Source organism: Harpia harpyja, chromosome 1 (assembly GCF_026419915.1).
Source record: "Harpia harpyja isolate bHarHar1 chromosome 1, bHarHar1 primary haplotype, whole genome shotgun sequence".
Lineage (NCBI taxonomy): Eukaryota > Metazoa > Chordata > Aves > Accipitriformes > Accipitridae > Harpia > Harpia harpyja.
The window spans coordinates 92,371,009-92,392,812 of NC_068940.1; the positions used below are offsets into that span (position 1 = coordinate 92,371,009).

Sequence of the window (21,804 nt, forward strand, 5' to 3'; positions counted from 1 at the left end):
TTAATAAGGCTGGTAAAGAAGGAATTCCTGATGTCTAATCCCAGCTACATGTTTTTCTGTGTCCTTTACACAGGTCTTTGCAGCTTCCCTTGTAGCTGTGAGCTTTGTAGCTGTTAAATGCAGATAGTAGCACTGATGCTTGTATGTCACACCAGTTTTGCGAGGAGTCGTTAACTGTGTTGCACCTACTTGCAATGTTAGCATCATATTTCAAATACAGTTACAGCCAACACCCAAAAAATGCTATGGGATTAACCACAACTCTTCTGAAGGTAGGAAAGCAGTCATGAAGAAATATGTCAAATCTGAGATGGGGACCAGGGAGTGGGGGGGCACAAGGAACATCTCTCTTTTTCTGTGCAGAGTGCCAAGCATAACGGGGCCCAGTCCACTGCATGCGATTGCTGTGCCCATAAGGACACAGAGGAATGAGGACAGATTTCAGTCCTCACCTTGATCCAGAAAGGGTTTCCTTTAAAAACAATCTTTCAAGCATGAGGCTTGGGGGTGTGCGATACCCTCCCACCACCGCCAGCCCTTCCAGCAGGCGGTTCCTCGGTCCTTGGTGGTGGCCAAGGGGTACCTGGGGCACCAAGGTGTGTGCTGGCTGGGAGGAACCCATGGACGTGAATAGCCAGTCTGGGGAATGGCCAGGGAGCAGTGATCTGCATGACAGGCAGTGGTCTTCACAGCTCATGAGCTTCCTGGAGGTGTCAGAGCAGGGACAGATTTTTAAGGAAGACGATGGACATTTGGGTACTATGGCCTCCAGTGACTTCTGTTCATTAAGTCTAAGGGGGCCCATGGCCTGAGACATCTCCTCATCATGCTGATCTGCAAGAGGAGGGCAAGCACAGTTCCTCCTGCTTTAAGTCATAGTTTAATCCTGTTGGCATGGGCTGTATACCTTATCCTTGAAAATCATTACATCTTAGCACTAAAACCTTTCTCCAGGCACCTCAGCTCCCTGGAGCAACACTCCTCCACGTGAGCGTAAGCCATGGCACACTGGGGAGCAGCAAGGCTGTGCGGGGAGCCCAAAGCTGTGTGCTGCTTGGCATGAAGCCAAAGGGACAGGGAAACCTGATGTCTGAGAGCAGCTCTTGCCTGGTCAACATGTGCCTAGTGAGCCGTGGGCTCTGGGGCACGGGGAGCGCTCTCCCTGGTAGGGTGCAGGTAAGCTGGTTACTGGTGAGCTGCTGACGGTGAGCCTTTGTCCTTCTGGTGGTGGGTTCGGGTGACAGGGACAGGACGAAACCTTCCCCGAGCCAACAGCAGAGGCAAAACTTGGTGAAAGTTTTGAATGCAGGAAGGCATGAGGTCACCTCAGCTTGAGGAAAGCCCAGCTGCTTTCCAGCTTCTTGGCCGGCAGCGGGAGCAGAACCAGGACTGCCCCCAGCTGGGGGGAAATCCAGCGAAATGGAGATGCTGCTGACAAGCACACCAGTCCCCATGATCACCAAGCACCGACCCCTGCTGAGCTGCATAAACCTGAGCCCAGCACATTTACCCCCATGAAAGCAGAAGAGCTCTGGCTAGTGGGCACCACTCGAGCTGCTGTGGGCTATTTTGCAGATGCAGGGGCCTGAAGGCTAACACAGCTACCTGATGGGAGCAAGAACCACCAAGGATAACAATCCTCCTTACCCTGAATAAACAGAAAAGTGCGTCTTTCACAAGCTGGAGTAACCCAAAACTAACGGAGGATGTCCAGCTCTTTTTGCAATACTTTAAGTCTTCAGAAATGTTTCACCTTAATGCTACTAATGACATTTTACTGAGCTGGATCACAGCACTCACTTTTTACTAGTTTTTCTGTCTTAAGTGTGAGCTCCACTTCTGATGTCTCCACTCTTTGGCACGTGCATGTATGCTTAGCTATAGAGGTGTATCCATTATATGTCTACATATGATCTTGGAGGGAATGCAAAATTAGGTAGACTTAGATTATTAAAAGTCTTATTTTGAGAAACTGTTTGCACGTGTGGACACATACTCTGCTTAATATATGTAATGAATTCTGGAGGAATAGGTAGACAGGTGTATTTATTTATCACTACTTATGATTAGACACTCAAAACCAGGATGTGTCTTCCTTATTTACCAGACTTTGACACTAGGAATATGGTATTTCAAATAAAAAAACAGCTATTCAGAGTATCAGGTTATGCTGAGAAATCTGTTCAGGAATTTTGAGGGTTTTTTTTCAAAAAGTTATTCATCTGAAAGCAATCACAGCCACTTGCTCTGCCTTGGCCTTCCAGTGAGGGCATGCGAGCCATGAGGGCAGCAGGGAAGAGGCATCTGCCTCTGTTGGAGATTTTTCTAGTTTTTGGCATTTTTTAAGGCAGGGACCATTACGGCTCTACTGGATTTAATGTTGGCAGTGACTGAAAATGAGATCTGAATATCAAATCAAACCTTTCCTGAATTAGGCTTGGCTGAGATGGGACAGGTCTCTGGCTGTGCAATAGGGGACTTCAGAGGGCTGAGTATCATTACTTCTGAAAATATAAGCCCCTACAACCTGCCAGGCTTCTGCATAGTTAGATGATTTTTTTCCCCCATCTTTTTCCATGCTAAATTTGGTCCTGAACGGCACACATTTTAGGCATTAATGGACCTTTTCTGCCTCTTATCTGTAATTTTTACTATTAATTTTAAGCCCACAAAGCTAATTTTTGAAGATCAGCAGCCTCATATCCACAGCCCTTTTCGGAGGAAAACCTCAACTTTTCAAAATTCCATTTAAAATTCTAGCAGTGGCAATGTGTAAGGACTGTAACTACTGAGGGTCCTGCAATACTGGGACAGCCCCAAGTAGCCATTCAATGGGAAGATGCTCTCATTAAAGCCTTCATGTGCCTGATATAAAATAAATGAGTATTGTTTCAATCTTCTATTTTCATTAACAGCTCTATATTATAGGGTTGACATCATAAATCTTAACTGCTGCTGAGGCTCTGTTGTGATTGATAGTGTCAATGTTTTTCTGTTACTCGCACTTGCAGCTATCGTCAGTGTAATCCCTGCTACTGTGTTTGGAGGATGTTGTATATTACACTAAATATTGGCATTTTTTTTTTTCTGGATATAAGAAGAATATTCCTTGCAACTGTAATACAGTGGCATTAAAATTTAGGTGGTGATCCATACCTAGCAGAACAAGCACTAAATCAGCAATGGGTTTAATTAGCACAAGGTGAGAAACTTTTGCCCTCCAAGGAGCTGTACAGCTCTTGCTTAGGAAGGGAGGGAGGCATACGAACCCTCCTTGTCATCATCAGTTTTGTTGCGATTTATTTTGTCACATAAAGTTCCTGTCTGGGGGATTTTATCTGTATATTTCCCTGTAAATCAGTATGCACTTTAGCATGCTTAGTAAATAATAACAATAAATATTAATTATAGGCAGTTCTGGTTTTATCACACCATACTTGTCAAAAGCCAAAACTTTGCCTCATCCTTTAGTATAATATTATAAAATAATTACTCAGTTTTCTAATCTTTTACCGGACAGCTGAATATAAATAATCTCCCATTTTTGTTTCTTGGACTCTCAACAGCTTTATCTCTGCTACTAATGTCTTCTTATGTCTCCGGAGGGAATAAAGCAGAAGAAGATAATGATTTAATCAAAGACAACTCAAACGGCAGTTTTGCTGTGCAGACATAAACAGAGTTATTGGTTCTCTCAGGATTCCTTTTTGAGAATCATAAAAAACCCCCCGCACTTAAGAAATAAGAGTTAATACACACTTTTAAGAAGTGTTTTTCTATTTGAGGAAAGGATTGAAGTCTAATACATTATTGGTTGAATCTTAAAACATTTATGATCTTGTGAAGACAAGGTTTTTATTATACCTTTTATCTTCACTTCTTCATTTATTCCTTACAGTAAAATCAAATAATCAGTAATAGCCTGATATTTTGCTGCTGTAAAATGGAACCTAAACCACACATGAAAGTGGAAAATTGTTCAAGTAGCATGTGAACCTTTACTGATTGAACCTTAACTAAGTAATGGACTACAGGAGGTACCAATCAGGTGTTTTATGTTACTCCAAGGTCTCTTTCTCTCATTTTAAAGTGCTACTAGCATAAACAACTATGGAGAAGTCTTCACACCATTAGCATTGCTGGACAGTAGCATTTTCAAAATGAGTTTCCCACAAGTCTTCTTTTCTACTTGGGAGAAAATGGTATGTTCGAAGCTATCGTATCTGATATCAAAGGATATCAGATACTACAAAGGAGGTATCTGCTTAATGTCCAGCAGCAAAAATATGTACATTACTAAGACAATTTATTTCAAGACTCCTTTCTCATTTTTTAAGGGTGTTAACTGGAAATTACTAGAGAACTTCCAAGTGTAAATTTGATCTGAATTGCTGGAGACTAACCAAATGAATGGTGAATTTAGAGTAAAAATAGTATAAGCAGCTTACAGGCTTATAACTATAGATGAAAGATTATACTCTGCATGGGAGTTTTGCAGGCAACTCTGGCAAAAGTGTTCAGTGTTACTAACCAGTTTGTCACTTTCCCTTGCAAAAAATGTGTATTTTAGGATGAGAAACCTCAGCAAGTAAAGATGGAAATGTTACAAGCTGCTGGAATACCTAATTTTCTTTTAACCCAGTACCGTTTTGCAAGTACTTTTTTAGTTTCTTTTCTAAAAAAATAAATAAATGCAGACTGTGCTACTTAATAGCATTAAGAGCATCAGTCTGCTTTGCTGGCTGGATCTGGATCAAACAGGGGAGATCAAAAAGAATATAAATGTACCTGATATTCCACCATATCCAGAAATAAAGTGCATGCAATAGAAGGACTAAAGAGAAGAAGAATATATGCTGAGTATTTTTATTTCCAATGTTCCTTCACAGTTACTGGATTAACTCACCCTTCATCCCTTCTTTATTCATTCAGATCTTGACTCTTTTATCCTCTCCTGGCAAATTGAAGGTCTGCCTTGTGGTCAGAGGTCACTGAATTAATCACTTTAAACAAGAGCTTTGCTGAGGTTTCAGAATTTCTAGCGTGACCTATTTCTCCTTTCTGTTTTCCACAGCTTTCCCAGATTTCCCCCTGTTGTTTGTAAAGGAAAAATCAGTGGAATAAGATCAAGAGTCAGAAAGTGCCAGGAAATGAGCGGTCTTGTGGCCCAGCTTACAGGAAAGTGAGTGGCTCGAATTCCCAAGCCGGGAGGGCTGGGTTGGTGGCCGGCATCTCTCCAGTGCAGGATCAGGCCTCCACAGTAGCAAGAGGTAGCGATGCGGGCTCTGTGGCAAAGCCCTGGATGACAAGTCTCCTCCTAACATTAACATTGACATCAACCCTTTAGTCCCAGCAGCTATAGAGAGAAGAGCTCTACCCAGTTACATGGTTCAACCAACTGGAAATGCAACATTCTTAATCTTATGCCCCATACAGTTTTCAAATTACCGTTATACAAGCATTGGGGTTGCTTAGGATCTGGTGGTTTTCTTTGTTAGGTACCAATAATCGGCTCTGCAGGGAGCATATCACCAAAATAAAAGAAACCCTTGGCCCAAACATTTTGGAACCCTGAACTGTGACCAGACAAGATGAATCAAGAGGAATTCATGCCTGCTCTGCTACAGAAATGGAGCCATGGGGACTGCACTGGTACAGTGGTACTGTTTGGAGAAGGGTCTAGTCTCTTCAGTGCCGATGCTGCAGCGGCAGTGTGCGTGTGTGAGCTAAACTATCGCCAGGCTCTTCTGTACAGCATAAATGTGTCCCCTTTCATGCACTGTACGTATCATCTCTTTAGCTAAGCAGTAACTCTGGCGACAAAAGTTGCCATCCCACATGTCTATACTGTAAACAGTGTTCCTAATACAGAAGTGCTGTGTGCAGCTTATCTAGAGACCAGGCAAAAGGAGACTATAGATATATATCTATTTTGGTAGCGATTTATGCCACATGGGCAAGAATAAGTCAGCTGGAAGAAAACCAGCCTATTGGGTTTTTTTCTCGGGTTGATTTTCCAGCTGAATCCAGGTCCCCAGTGCAAACGCCAAAATGGATGTGTGCTTGGGCAGGGTGGAGGGAGAAGACTAGCAGGGGTCCTGGGGGGTGTGTGGGCAGGACTGTTGTCCTTGGATGCCAAAATACTCCTAGTGTCGCCTTTATTGATGTGTCCTTTGGTCCAGAGGCTTCCCCTTTTGCAGCCTTCTCCTCTCTTGTAACATGGGGGGGACAGGACAATTTCCATCTGCATTAATGTTCCAGGGGCAGCATGGGAGCAGCAAATCCTTTGAAGAGTAGAGAAGCTCTCTCTAGCTATTTCCCTTTGGAGCTGATTCCAACTTAAATCTGTGGCTGAACAACTGTCCAGTGACTAATGCAACAATTGTACCTTGACCAGTTGCAATATTGCACTCAGGACTTTTGCATATACTCAGTTTCCACTGAATCAAATAGGATTTAAGGAAAGTACTGTAAAATTTAGTGAAATGAGGGCTGTGGTTGGGAGCCAGGGCCCAAGCATATTTTCTCTTGTTTTATGGTCTATTCAGATACAGGGAATGTACTAAAAAAAGTAGCTTTTCTCACTTACACACAGGGAAGGCAATGCAGATGGGAAGAAAAGGGTGCTGTCTGCTCAGCCCTTGCCCCATCACACCCTCTCACCCATCAGCACTGCTCTCAGGCATTCTGCAAGCATTAACTGCCTTTAACTGGATTACTCTATTTTCTATTCCTTCGATCTCCAGTACACTTTGAAAGATTGCATTTAAAATGTAAAATAAAAAAAGAACTAATTCCATTAACTCAAAATAGGTCTCTAATTGACCTCTTAATATGGTGTATTTAACATGACACCGTACCATTTTCATATGTAAAGGGGATGATTCTTAATAATTCAGTGCTTCTATTTTCATTCTATAGAATACATCTTCCAAGGGAGTTGGGAGAAAATTGTGAATTCCTGTCATTTATCACTCTGCTACAGAAATGAAACTGCAGCTGCCACTGACATGAACCAGTACATTTTACGCCTGCCTTCCCATGCTTTGCTTTTGCAGTGTTGGACTCCAAAAACTTTTCATATTAATAAACATATTGGAAACGTGGATGTGAACATACTTTTTCTTAATCTTTTCAGTAATAGGAGGGAGAAAGTGCAGACAATCAACATTTCCCATCGCAGGATTCAGCTCAGACTCACAGCTATTCTGAGGAATAAAATGTACGCAGAGCAGAATTAGTTAATTTGATTTCACGTCAGGCTCGTACACAGCATCTCCCCCCGTCACCTCCCTCTCCCCAGCCAGCCCATCCCCTCCACCCCCAGGATGACACTTCGCATTTAATCTAAACCCTCTCAGATTAAGCGGGCATGTAATTTACTCCCACAGTAAGGTCCATTGCAGCTGCAGAGGTGATGTAAAGGGGAGCTGTTTAAACAAGAACCCGATCTTTAATGTTAAGCCTGCAGACCTGCATGAAAACCCCTCTTGTTTAGGCTGTCAGCAAAGCCTTTAATTTGCATTCTGTCCTGCATTCATCTGGGATCTGTGTGTGGTATTGACTGATGTTTTATTATTGTTTGGTAGATAAAAATATTTAAATTAAGAACTCAGTTGCAGGAAGGGCTTTGTATAGTCATCACAACATGCTTCTCCCACTGCTGTGAGTGTAGGAGGCATGGTATTTTTCTACCACTTAATGTGTAAAGTCTGACATATTTTAAGAACTTTATCAGACTGTAGCTTTAGAAATCACTTTAAACATAAAAATAAAGAAAAAAATCAATAGTCTTTTGAGAATTTCCCTCAGCTAAACTGTTTCAATATGCTATTTTTACTTCTATTACTCCTTTCTGCCTTTGGCAGCACAGGTCTTTTCACCCAAATAGGGTATAACGGACCGTGAAAGTGGGATACATCCTCTGAACCCAAATGTCAGCTGCAGTTAAGGAGAACTGCTCCACTTCACTTTAAGATGCAGCAAGTTACCTTGTGCTTCACTGGAAACCTCAGCACCAGCGCGAGAGAGGAACCAGGAAAGGAGGTGGGTCTTCGCCGAGATGGAGTGTGACAGCTCTTGGGCCACTGGTGGCTCCTAGTTCAGAAACACTATGAAATAGCAGCTTCATTAGAGAAACACAAGGGAAAGCGTCATTGCCAGATTTGCAGTGTTTCCTCTTCTCACAGACCATGTATTTTACGTAGCTGACAGTGTGTTTGTTACAACCTACCTTCAGATGTGTGCCAGCAGGACACGCTTGAAATTGTGCATCCAGACCAGGGGATTGCTTAACCATAGGCCTCCGACATCTGCTACACACTTTTGCACGGCTGGAACACGAACAGAGCTTTAATTTTGCTCTTTGATTTTTGCATTCTTGTTTTTAAATGCTGTTTGTGTAATTTATGCCTTGCAAGCCCACAGAAGTTTGGTGGAAAGGAACCTCTTTATTTGAACTCTCTGAAGTGCAATATTTCTCTTGGCTTAATTTTTCCTTCCTTCTAAGCTTATGTATTATCATCTGACAAATTGGATCTATTCTTTCCAGAAAGTTATTTGAACACGTACTTGTGGCTGCTTTTAAGAACAGTACAGCTTTCAGATAATTTCATTGTTATTTTATGTGCCAGATGTGGTTTGTTTTCCACAGCTGGAGTATAGAAAAACGTTGCATAACATCCATCTATTCTTTTACAAATAGAAATTAAAATCTACAGATAAAAGATAAGTGGGTCCTACAGAACCCAGTACTGCCTTATTTCACTTGTCTCGTTATGCTGAAGTGAGTGCAGGCTTGCAGTCACCTCCCTGCCAGAATACGAGCTCATTGCTCATCTTCCCTCTCCCTGGGCTTCCCCAGCCATTCTGCTTCTCTGCACTTCATTGACTGCACTTGACTTAACATGCCTATTGACCAGAATCTGAAGCACCGAAAGAAACCCTTCTTCATTCAAAACTTCAAAGCGAGTTGAGTAAGCCTTTTGATTACCCTCCATTGACTAGCGACACCCACATTAGCAGATTTACTTTTGATATTTAGAGTTTCATTAAAAGGTAAGATGTGCCCTGACATTTATCCACACTCTGTGCAACCTCTTTTTCTTTCTTTCTTTCCGGAGTTATTACATAGAGGAATAGCTGGTGTCTCTATGTTATTATAAAGTGCCCTGAATACCACCTCTGGGGGCTGTGGGATAAACCCATGGAAGGATCCCCCTGGCTTGGCACAGAGAGATGATACATTACTGGACTCTCTCCCTTCAAAGGAGGTTAAATGCAAACAAACACATTTAGCTCAGTGGGGATCAAACAGGGCAGCCAACACATGCATCCAGCTGAGAGCACTGTGAGGTCTGGGTGACACTGACTTTCTTCAAAGGAAAAGACAGAAACAAACTGATTTTATGAAACCCATGAAAGCTGCCTTTGCAAATCATGACTAGAGAAAGGGAGGTATCAGTTTGGCAGAAAGCTAAACTTACTCCCAAGTTCCACGATAACAGCAACTCATTTTACTTTGAGAATTGCTTGTCCATGTGTATCTGTGTGTGCACTGCTTCAAATGTTCATGAGATGGCATTTGTCACTGTGTGTTCCCTTTGCAAAGCGTCCTGTCTCACTGGGGTAGTGCACAGAGCGGAAAGGCTGCCACGGTCCATGCTCCAGTTGAGGAGAAGAGTAAATAGCCCAGTACAACATGCAAAGCCAGGCAGTGCATAAATCAGTGATATGCCCAATCTGCAGAAATCTACAAAGCAGCATCCTTGAAACATTCTACGTATTTTACACATTTTAATTAAATACATGTTTTATGCATTCATGCCATAAGTACTTTATGGTCACTGACTCTGCAGTCTTCTGGACTTAAAACCTCCAAGAGGTACAGAAGGGAATACCCCACACATGAGAGAAGAGGAGTCTCCTTCACATGCCAGGACTCAACATCTTTCTGTTTTATTTTTAATTTTATAGATACAGTGGATCAGGAATTCACAGACCAAGTCATTAGGGCTTCAAAAGGTTTAAATGCAAGCCACTTTGGCATTAGAAAAATACGTAATTACATACGCAGCATTTTCTGTTTTCAAGGTGCCACAAAGGTTAATTAACCAATAAATCTTGCTTGCCTTAGCTAGAAAAGTCCCTCTGTCAGTCCTGGACTTTCCCCCAAACGCCAACAGCAAAGGCCTTTATCGTAACTGCTGGAGTAGCACTGGGCACAGATCATGTCTTGACTAACGGGATGGGATGCAATAAAAAGCTTTAGAGATAATGAAACCATCTCTTAAAAGTAGTGCATTGAGAGAAGGCTGGAGTCCGGTACAGGAAATTATGCGTCACCGTGCTCATGCTCCCAGCAGGCAGGACCTTGTAGGCAGCTCTCTCTTCACCCCTTCACAAACCCACCAGCCAACAGCAGTTTCCCTGCTGCTCGCTGAAAAACTGTGTGCCGAAAGGGCCAAAGGAGATTTCACCACTGGGGCACTCGCCCCTCAGAGAGCAGGCTAGCATGGGTCTGTAGGGTGGGAGTGGAAAGCCTTGCATGCTGCTTATTTCATTATTCCCAATCTATTTACGCAGGGATATCAAGACATGAAGTGTTTCACAGCCAAGTGCCGTAGGTGGTCCTTCCTCGGGGAACGTGCAGCCTGGACAATTCAAGGATGGAGTTGCCACGAGGGTGGGTTCTCAGCAGAAAAAGAAAGATGTGTTTTAACCAAACAGGTTCAATATATTTTAGCTTGTTTGGGCAATGTTCAAGTATTACAGCTCCAAGCTTCCTGGGTTTCTAAACAATATTTCATCCAGGAATTTGGAGGTAGCCCATGGGGACAGCGAAACAGAGGAATCGTGTCTTGAAAAGAAAGAGAGCTGCAAGTCTATTTATCAAAGCTGTTCTTGCTGGTAACGTAATGAAAGTACTATAAGGAATGGGGAGCACAAGGAGGTGGGTATCACACACAAGCAAGAGAGGTCTGCCAAGGAGGTTGGAAGGCGCAGTCCTTGGCTATACAGAACTCAAAAGTGAGGCTGGGAGCCGCAGAGATGCATACTTAGGAAGGTGCATGACAAAGTCAGAATACAGGAAAATTATTTCAGTGGGACCAGTTTGGGTAAGACAGGACTGGCAGACTCAAGGTGAGGCAGAGAAGAAAGAGGATGAAGAAAAAGGTTGCACTAAACTGGATCATAAGGTAACATGCCATAGGAAATTGTTCTGGTTGTACATTTCTTTGTATCTCCTTTACAATTCTATGCCAACATGTCATATAGATAAATTTTAACCTCATTGGGGCTGAGATCTTATTTTCCTAATTATCTCTGTTGGCTCTGCATCACTATAATTGAAGGGTTCTGCTCTTTTCACAGCATGAGCTCAACACCAAGTACAAATTGTTAAAGAGGAACCGATGTGCAAGCACATGCCAGGAGGACCTGACAGCTCAGGGTGCAGCTCAGCCACTGGCACAAAACCAGCACTCAGCTGAGCAGTGAGCATGCAAGCCATTTCTCTGATTACATGATTTCTTAACATAAATATCTCTAGAAGAAACACATTAATGTGAATTCGACAGGACATTTCTTCCCCCAATTTCAAGGCACGCTTCAGAAGTGGTGCTATCTAGTCACAGTTAGAACCAGACACCAAGAAATTCAACAATGTCTGTACATCCAGGTCTGGATCACTGCAAACTTTTCAGGAATGCTAGTTGGGAAGAGGAACAGATCAAAACACTGTTGCCCATAGCATCTGCCAACAAATGTGTTTCTCGTTTTTACATCCTCTCATTTGAGAAACCACATTAACACCTGAATGCTGCCTCATTGCATTGTGCAAGGCATTTCTAAGATTTAATTTCATGCATTATTCGGATTCATATCACTAACCTGCAATCATGCTGGTCAACAAGTTCTTTGATTTTGATGTTAACTTTCCAGTATCCCACTAATTGACTCTTGAGAGAATTGCAGTTAGTGCTCGCTGCAGTGGAGCCCTGAAGAACTGCAACAATTGCAATCTTATCAAATCACGATCACCTGAAAAAATGAAATGTTTTTAAGGAGCTGAGATAAAGCACAGGATTAAAAGAACAGACTAATGAAATAATTATAGACAGCATCTCCATTTTCATTCTGACCGGTACTTTGCCATCAAACACACCACCTTGCATGTGCTAGACGACATTTATTTTAAAGAAAAGTTCCACTGGGCAGGTAAGTACTACACTGAATTAAAAGGTACCTCTCTGTTTCCTGTAAAATTTAAAATGAATAACCTAGGGAAAAAAATTGCCTGACTGCTGAGAAATGATACGTAAAGCAAGGCCATAAATGTGTGGTATATTCTGTGTACATATTTAAATGTTCCCTAGTTACCCCTGATTACAGCTTGCCACATCAACAAAACATCTGGTCTGGTATTTTTCTTATATTGAAACCTCTTGGCCAAGCAGGATTTTTTATCTCAAAAGCAGCTGAAACCTTTGTTTACCATCTCATAGGACATGCTGTTAGACCCTCGTGCTGAAGATCTTTTTTAATGATGTGCTTGATGGGACTGAACGGTGTATGTTCACTAGCTTTCACCTTCACTATTAATAACAGCACAATTCCTATCTGAAATGTCTTCTATAATTGTGTAATTACACACCTCATTTATCCAATTGTTAAGCCAAGAGTCTGATTAAATATTAACAACTGCTTGGTTCTCCTAGTGTCATTAGTTGGAAAGCAACCCTGTAATCTCAGGTAACACATGATGGTAATTACCCTTCACAGTCACACTTAGCTGAAAATCCAGCACAATCGGAGCAGATACGGTTGCCCAGCAGAAAACACATTACCTCTCTGTTCCTCCTTAACCTTAATGCTGCCTGACCCACGTGCCTCATGTATGGACTTTCCACGATAGAAAAGCAAATAGGTACAGAGCCCTGCAGAGGAGGGCACTGGCTGGTTCTGCTCCTGTAATTCCATGCTGCATGTTGAGAAATTTCAGCCTGGTTTCCAAAGTTATAATGTCATTTTTTACTTCAAGTCAAAGAAGGGTCAGTTTGGTTTTGCCCAAACATCCCTTCCGATAGAAAGCAAGGGGGAGAGCAGAGCGGCTCGGCTTGCGACCAGCAATGCAAGAGCTGGGAACAGCGCTCTTGTATCTGGCCTTGCATCAGAGGGGAGCGTGCTCTGTCAACTTCGTAAATTATTAGGCAACCCTAGCTGAAATACATAAACCAGGAGCAAGCTGCACTTCTGTTGCACTCTGCATGGGAGTATCACCAGGCTCCTTAAAATAAAATGTTGCAGAAGAGAGCATCAAAATGCTATAAACAACCCCAAGCGATGGCAAACAGATGTTTTGTTCAGCCCTCTGAGGAATGCTGTGCACCACTGCCCACAGCCCTCACCAAAGGCCTCGGGACCCAGGGGACCCTGAGCTGGGGGGGGCAACCAGGCAGCCTCTGCCTCCGGGAGTGGGACCACATGGGGGGGGGGGGGGGGATGTGTGAATTGGAGACCCTGAGCTGCCGACATGGGGGGTTGAGGGGGGTGGGCATTGCAGAAACCCATCCAGCAGATTCTCCTTTCCCAGCTGCTGCGGCAGCGTTAATAGAGAACTGCCTGGAGCAGTGGGGCTTTCCCCCTGTTAACATCTTATTACGATGAAAGGAGAAGTTTATACCTCCCAGAGTTATTGCTTCCAGGCTGTCTGTAAACTCAGGTGAAACCTTGCATCTGGTTCAGGTTTTCAGGCTTTCCGTAGCAGTGGAGGGGACGGGACCATAATTTGTGTGTGAGGAGAGTGGGGCTGGAGGTGGGATGGGATGGGGGAGCTTGCCACCCGCCGAGCTGGGGCCACCAAGCCACTGCCTGACGTCGGTCGGGCACAGCTCCTCGTCTCCCCTCTTCCGCAGTGCAACGCGGCATGGGCCGGCGCTGGCATGCCGAGGCGTCGGGCACAGCCGTGCATGGGGCTGCAGGAGGGGAAGAGGTCAGGGTTTGCTCTGAGACCTCTCAGAGCATCAGGGTGGGCTGCTCCAGAGCAGGGGACACAGAGGGACTTTGCAGCTCGTGGCACTGGAAAGCCCACGAGAGAGCTCTCTCATCCATAATACGCTGCAGTTCAGCTCAGGCTTCCAGAACAGCCCTGGCAGGTGATGAATTTGAAACAAGATTTGCAAGATCAGAGTCAGAAATCAATAAAATCCATCAGCTAGGATCTAGCAGCTGTCTGAAACAACAGGTTGCAGCAGCTGATGAATACTTTAAGGTGAGGGAAATAAATTAAAAATAAGACCAAAATATGATCAGAAAGCATGCTCTCCAGCTGCTAGCCCTATAGGAGAGCAAAACCCAGGAGAAATAACTACATTCAGGTATATCCCTTAAAACACAGCTAGGGCAACCTCTTCAAGGATGCATAGTACCTTTATATGGTGGGCAGGTTATGCTACAAGTTACCAAATAGCTCCTCGTGCAAGTTTTAGCTGCCCGGTTTTGTGATTCATAAAACTGAATTATCAATTCCTGTATTCTTTCTGAAATCCACTTTAAACAACCCTCATCCACCCTTCTGCAATACTCTTCCCATGATACTTGCACCAGTTGTGTAAATAAAGGCTTCAGTGACATACTATCAATACTCATGACTCTCAGCCCCAGCAGGGATTTTTTTGGAAGCTGAGTAAATGCTTGAGCTTGCCTCACCAGCAAGCAGCTTGCAGGTGGGATATGCAATAGGACATGCTCTCGCCTGGGAAGCATTGGGGAACTCCCACATGGTCTCTAGCGTATCAGCACATGGCAGCGGCCTCCCTCTCCATCATTTTCCTTTCCAGCCAAAGCCATAAGAAATGGGATTTAAGCCAAAAGATGTTAAATACGGACAAGAAAGGCAGCAGAACACGAATGTGTCTGGGAGGCAGGGGTGGCCACTGAGGCAAGCCTGGGGAAATGGGAGTGACCTCCATCCTCCAGGACTGGAGTGGGAATTTCTCAACTTCTCCACCATGGGCTGGGACACAGCACTGGGACCTGCCGCTGCCGAGCCAGGCTGGGTGGGGAAGCCATAGACTTCACTCTCACTGGAAGCGTTGCCTCAAAGCCTGCAAAGGGGGAGATCCGGCAGTCTGTGAGAGAAATTAATTTGTCGTGAATTTGTCACACCAGCCAGGTGCCTGCATGGCTGCATTTCTCCCCACGTTGCACAGCTCACCCATGGAAGGAAACGCTGCAGTCACCCATGGACAGCAAGCGTGGAGCTGCACACTCGTGTGCTCACTTCCCACCAGAGTCACAGAGTGAGTGGGGATGGATGAGCAAATGAAGCCTTTGTGGTCAATGGATGAAAAGCATATGAAATATTGGCACGAACACCTCTTTCCAGCTGTGCTCGATAGCTTTAGTGGGCTCCTAATGACTAGAAAGATAATCTCAGGAAAGGAGGCACTGACATGGCCACCATTCCTGCAGAGGTTTCTGGCTCATTACAATCTTTGTGCGTTACACTAAATAAACAACTTAAAATTATGTTGTTGCTATTTAAAGGGATTATAACAATTGATCATCAGAAAACACCTAATAGGCCTCTGCTGAAAAGTCAAAGAGAATATACATAAAACTAGATTTTTGCGGCACATCACTCGCCATCTTCTGTATTGTTGCAAGAAGTTTCACTGAAAAATAAAACCACCTGGAGGAATAAATTTGTTCGGTAAAGGCTGACCTGAATACAAGGCTTTTTTTTCCATCTGGCCTTGCACAGACATTTTACAAACAATTGTTTTCTAAAATGGCATATCGACCTTCATTGATTACTGATACTGATGCTACATGCCAGGAGCCTGCCCGTCCTCCTGGTGATGCAGAGGATCCAAGAACGCAATTGCCGCTCTGCAGCAAAACTGCCCGCTTCCCCAGAAAGACGTGACTAGCCATTCAGGAAGCCAAAGCAGCACCAGTTCCAGCAACAAGGCGATTCCAGCAAATGGAGACGTATGATCTCGGGGAGCCACCTGCAAAAGCCCACACAAAACTGCTCCCCAGAAACCTTCCGGCCTCGTAAACCTCTCACGGGCCCCTGAAGGCCATAAATTCTGCAGAGCCTCTCACAACTGTTTCAAAACACTTAATGTTTTCCTTCTGCTCTGCGGTTTCCCTGCCCACGGTGGGGATCTCTGAACCCACCTGATACTGAGCCTGGCCGAGTACTGCTCCATATGCCAAAAACCACTGTAGAATCGAGCTAACTTACCCAGGTGGACATCAGCTAAGACAAGACATTGATGCCACTTCCTTATGACTTGATTTATTCCAAATTAAAAGGGAAAACAAAGCAATTGAGGTAAGTATTTGAGTCAGATTTTCAATTTCTAATGTCGAGCTTTAAGAAACCAGTGAAACAGGTTAATGACATCAGCTGAGCTGAAGAACTCGAGTGCGGGGCAAGCATGACATTTCTCTCCATAAACGTAAAAATGCTATTTAAAAACCAGAATCCCAAACAAGGAGAAAAGGCTTGTAAGGAAGATGCCTTATCCTGTCACCTCAGAGACGGTAGCAGGAGTAAGCACTGAATGACTTACTGAAAACAGAACTGATTGGCAAAGTTAACTCGTACAGGTAAGAAGGTGGGATGTGGACAAATCCAGTTAGACCCTGCAAAGGACATTAAATGGGAATGTGAATGTAAAACTGCAAGTGCCCATATCCCACCTGAAAAAGATTTTGTTGCACAGAAACTGGGAATGACCAGCCTGTCTCCACTGCAAAACATCTATCAAAGGAACAGCGTCAATATGTGAGCCAAAAATATATCATAAAGAGGGAAAACCAAGCAGTCTCAACATTTGTAGCCATTTTAGTCCGTCCTCATTATTGAACTATGATTTAGAAACATTTATGAAGTCAAAAGATAATGAAAGACATGAAGGTCTGTATATACTCCCCAAAGTTGTCTACCTTCAACCTAATCTCATACCATTCTTCAGTAAGGTGAGCAATCTTCTGCACAGTGGGGTGTGCTGGGTGTAAGCTACCTGCACCTCAGTTAAGAGGTGCCATACAGAAACCAGTTATTTAACCACATACTTTTGTCGTGGGCAGAAGCTGGCCAAGAGGAAGATGACCATGGGCTGTGTTGAGATGGCAGCTGTCAGTTAAAGATGGGTACTACCATTTTTGAAGGCTCAGCATTTCAAGTTATTTTATTTAATATTTTTTATTAAGCAGGTAGGAGAATCCTAATGAAATCTGTGGGTCTGGCAGAGTTAGTTGGTATTGTAAGGGTGATGGGAATACCGGAATATTATGTATGAGATTTAGATGACTTTTCGGGTTGAAATATTAGAAATTGATTAAATTTGATTGCACCAATTCCACATCATGCACCTGGAGACACCTAAGTGGAACTGTAGCTTTCACGTGGGGACTTGTTATTTGGCTCTGACAGCGGAAGAGGAGGGCTATTAGCTCACAAGATGATTACGAGCTACCAGAACAATAAGGCAGTAAGGAAGGAGATCAAACTTTATGACCTGAGAAGTTTATTCTTATTGCTCTGAGCCTCACCCACGATCACTCAGGCTTTCTTCTACAAGGCACTGAAACAGCCCCATTTTTCCCCGCTGCCTGTGGCCGCCGTGGGAGCTGCCGTAACCCTCCCGCCCGGCAGCGGCAGAGCGGTTTGCAGGGGCAGGCGGTCTCTTCTCGAGCGCCAGCTCAGGGCACTCGCACCTAACGCGGAGAACGGGAGACAACAAAATAAAACCACGTGAACCCTTGTACTGTCTCTGAAGCCTGGCCAAGTCTGTAAGCCATCCTTACTGCTGGGCAGTGAAAGCGACAGGCTGCTCTTCCCAACCTGCCACCGTCTCCAAAATCCTTCCCCCCTTTGCCACTGGCACCCCAGGGCTGAGGGGCGAAGGAGAGGGCTGCGCGCTCCCTGCTCCCGCTCATTAACCAAAGCACTTTGAGTGCTCATGTCTCAAAGTGCAGCAAACTGAACTTTACACAGATTATTTGAACGTGAAGCCTGTATCAGATTTCACTAGCAAAGCATTTCGTATTGGATAAAAAGTATTTTGTTCCCAGCAACGAGCCACGTTTTTCTTATTCGGACACTGATGGAGCCTGCAAACAGCTCTGGTGGTGGTAACGCCGTGCCTGGGAAGGCTGCGGCTCAGCTGCGATGGGAAATGCTGAGATAACAGCGGTAGGCTCGGTGTGCTTGTACCTCTCCCTTTCCCTGGACACACGTCTCCCCAAAGCAAAAGGGATTAGACTGTACGTCCGTGGGTGCACTTCAGTCAACCTTGATGCTCAGCTTTACCACTTGGTAAAAAACCACCTGGGTTTTTGTTTGTTCATTTCTAATGTTTTTTTAAAGTTTCTTATACATTGAATGACTAAAAGGGATTTTGCCGGAAAGGACTGCTGCACACAGACAGGAAGGAGATACAGCTAGAAGGACAACAAAAAATACTGTTTGCCACGGCACACTTGAAAACCAAACTGCTATTACATCTTCAAGGCTATTTCTCAAAGTGTATTTCAATCTTTCTCTATTTGAAATCCCTGAAAGTACTTCCAGACCTGCTTGTCTTAATTACTTTTCCCAGACTGTCTCTAAAACATCAATCACTAACCAACGCTACAGGTAGGAAAACTGCGTGAGGGAGAAAAATCTAAAGTCAACAACGTACTTTTTAAGTGTATGAGAAAGAAATCACTCTGTGGCCATCCACGGCCAGTCATTCTTCAATCAGTAATTTCTACTTAGCATTGGGAACTGCTGTTCTTTACAGAGACTATCTGAGATTTTTCACAGGCTACAGTAAAGAAAATGACAATACAGGATTTTTTTCTGCTTTCTGCCTCAGCACGAGTGCAGTCAGCCTGTGCATTGCATACCTGTGCGGAGTCTTTGCATGGGGGATGCAACCGTGTGTGAAAGAGCAAACGGGAGGGGAGGAAAAGCTCCCCAGTGAATTTAACTTGAGATGAGGAACCAAATACCCTTTCCTTTTAATCCCTTGCAGTGACTTTGGCAGATATAAAAAAAATTATTTACCTTTTCAGTTATCTTTATTTGCCCTCGTTCTTACCAAATATCCAGCACTGGAAATACTTTTGAATTTCTTCAACTCCTCTCCAGCTTTTATTGCCCTGGTTCGGTACCTTCTGCAAACTGCAATTTAGTGGCTGAGTTCAGACCAATTTATTCCATCTTGTATTGTAATTGCATACAGCAATTAACCTCTTTCTTTGTAACTAAGTAAGTAAAAATACTTCTTGGTTTTCCTCTGTCTCAGTTCAGGCTTCTTCACAGAACTTCTCTCTTCATCCCATAATTACTAACTCTTGCAGGATAATAACCTACCAGTGAGGACAGTCACGGAAGTCCAAGTAAGGTTCTTGTTCTGGGATTTCTTGACTTGTTGTTTGGATTGCTGTAATCAGCACAAGGAACAGGATTTTTCTTGTTACACGCACAATTTTCTTATGAATTAATTAGAAGAGATAAGATACACTGCTCGTAATTCGTATTAATTCTCCCTTTTCATCATATGCTCGCATACACTCGCCCAGTGCCACGGCTGTTGGCTAACGGGCAACCACCACGTGCCAGAAGGGGCTGGGTGTCACAGATGTCACATCGCGGGCATCAGTCCTGCAGAGGCTTGCAATGAGAATACTATTAACTGCCACAGAAATACCCAAAGTGTCAAAAAATTAAGTCTTTGCAGGATCTGCTCTAATCGCCTGCTGGGCACCTGCCTCCGTGCATCCCTCCATAGGCAGCTCCTCCTGGAGGGTCCTCTGGCTGGAGGCAGCACCATGGCCTCTGCCCACGCTGCGACCCGGTGCCAGCTGAGCAGCAGAGTAAATCGAGTCCTGAGTGGCTACAGCACGCTGTTATGGGGGAAACGCGGAGGCTGGGACAGGGGACCGCAAGGCACAGGACCCGACATGCCTGGCGCTGCGCTTGGCTTACCTGGGAGCAGGCAAGCCGAGATGCATGGCGACCTTGGCCCCTCCTGAACGAATCTCGCTCCTGAGACACATTAGCCTTTTGTGGTCTATGAAAATGTTTCCAATATATAATATTAATATTCCACTGGTTGAAATATGGAGCAGCTCAAAGTTCTCCCACCCAATTACAATTCTGGCCATTAGTACAGCAAGCTATTAAAACCAAGTTAAAGAAGGAAGGTAGCTGCATTTACCATGCTGCTTTATTTCTCGGAAGCTTGGCATTTAGAAATAAACTAATCACTTCCATGTGACAGCGAGCAAAGCACATATGCTGTGTTGTCTGAAAGACTTGAGAAGGATTTGGATACATTTAAAGGTTTATTAGAATAGTGACAGGGTTTGCCTGTACAGAGCAAGGATGCTAGATGGCTGTGCTGAATTGATACTGATGTGTATTAAATCTAACAGTGATATAATGAGGGGCAGGAAACTTGAAAGGTGAAAAGGTGAATGGCAAGAGACCTAAACCTTCATTATAATGGCTCCTTTTTTTTTAAAATTTTTTTTTTTTTAAACGGGAGACTTCTGTCGCTGTAAACTGAAGATTCAATCGCTTTGCAGACTTAGCAGTGATTAAAGTTCTAGCATCTCTTCTCCACAGCAAAGCTTTACTATGGCATTACAGCAAAGAAAAGAATATTGCAGACAAATACTGCACAGAGAACTGAGCAATGATTCCAAGTGACTGACTTTGTACCTGCACCTCTCCCCTACCTCGGGCAGAACTTCTCAGTCCTCCAAAGCTAAAAGATCTAACATTTTCTTCTGGTTCGAAAGTTCTTAATTATACTGCAGTTTCATCAGAGCAGTTGAACAGCAAGTCTACTCTATCATGAATTTTATCTGAAAGAAGTTATTTACACTCAGCCTGCACACGTTGGGGATTTTTTGTTGATTTTTTCCTCAAGGCTTCATTACGCTGTGTTTACAGTTCACTCTCTTCTTCCTTTTTTTTTTTTCTTTCAGCCTGGTGTTTTTCAAAACCACTGCCACATCTAGGGTACTCCCAGGATTTTGACTAAGAACAAACCCCTAAATTTTCTTTTAAGTGACAATGAATCCTAACAACTTCATGAGCTAGAAAGCTTTAAACCCAAGAACACCTTCCCGTGCCCCACAGCAGCCGTATCTCCTAGAACAAAACCTTATTCAATGCTGAGTAAACAATAATGCACTTCCCTCCTCTTAAATTTAACTTGTGGATTTATCATCTTACTTTCCTTGGACACAACTGCAAAAGGGGAATTATTTTTCACAGCTGACAGTAGGAATGCAGAGCCCAGGAGGCAGAGAGCCCCGGAGACCTGACAGTCTGCTTGAACTGTGCCTGAAAAATGCGATTCATCTGAACGCTGCAGAGAGAAGGGGGGGGGGGGGGGGGAAGGATGAGCCTAATTGGTTCTGACTATAAAAAGTCAGATCTCAGTTTTCTCTAGAGATGCGCATTGCAGGAAACACTATTAGTGAACCTGGATCCCTTTTAAAAGAGCTAATTTAATCAAGCGCTACAATAATTTAAGAATATGACACTGCTAGATTTACCTGTAATACTTGACAGTAAAAACTATCAAGTGTTTGTCATTAAATGACACCGAAAGAATCATTTGGGAGAAAGACGATACGTACAAGGGAGTGGTCTCACACACAATAAAGCTTCAGAATAGACAATTTGTTGAGCACTAATTCCAATCCAGATCCTATATATTACGCACAAAATGAAAACAGGAGACAAAAGCTCAAAGAATAAAGGATGCCTACCATGAGGAT

General features: G+C 43.7%; 1 long non-coding RNA gene across 1 annotated transcript; it reads right to left on the reverse strand.

The window, feature by feature from the left end:
• Positions 1-4,850: 4,850 nt before the first annotated feature.
• Positions 4,851-9,695, reverse strand: LOC128149935 (uncharacterized). The gene is made up of 3 exons (XR_008237893.1): positions 8,234-9,695; positions 7,992-8,125; positions 4,851-7,208 (listed from the first exon to the last, which is right to left on the reverse strand). It is a non-coding gene; the product is annotated as an uncharacterized LOC128149935 (long non-coding RNA).
• Between the last annotated feature and the right edge of the window lie 12,109 nt (positions 9,696-21,804).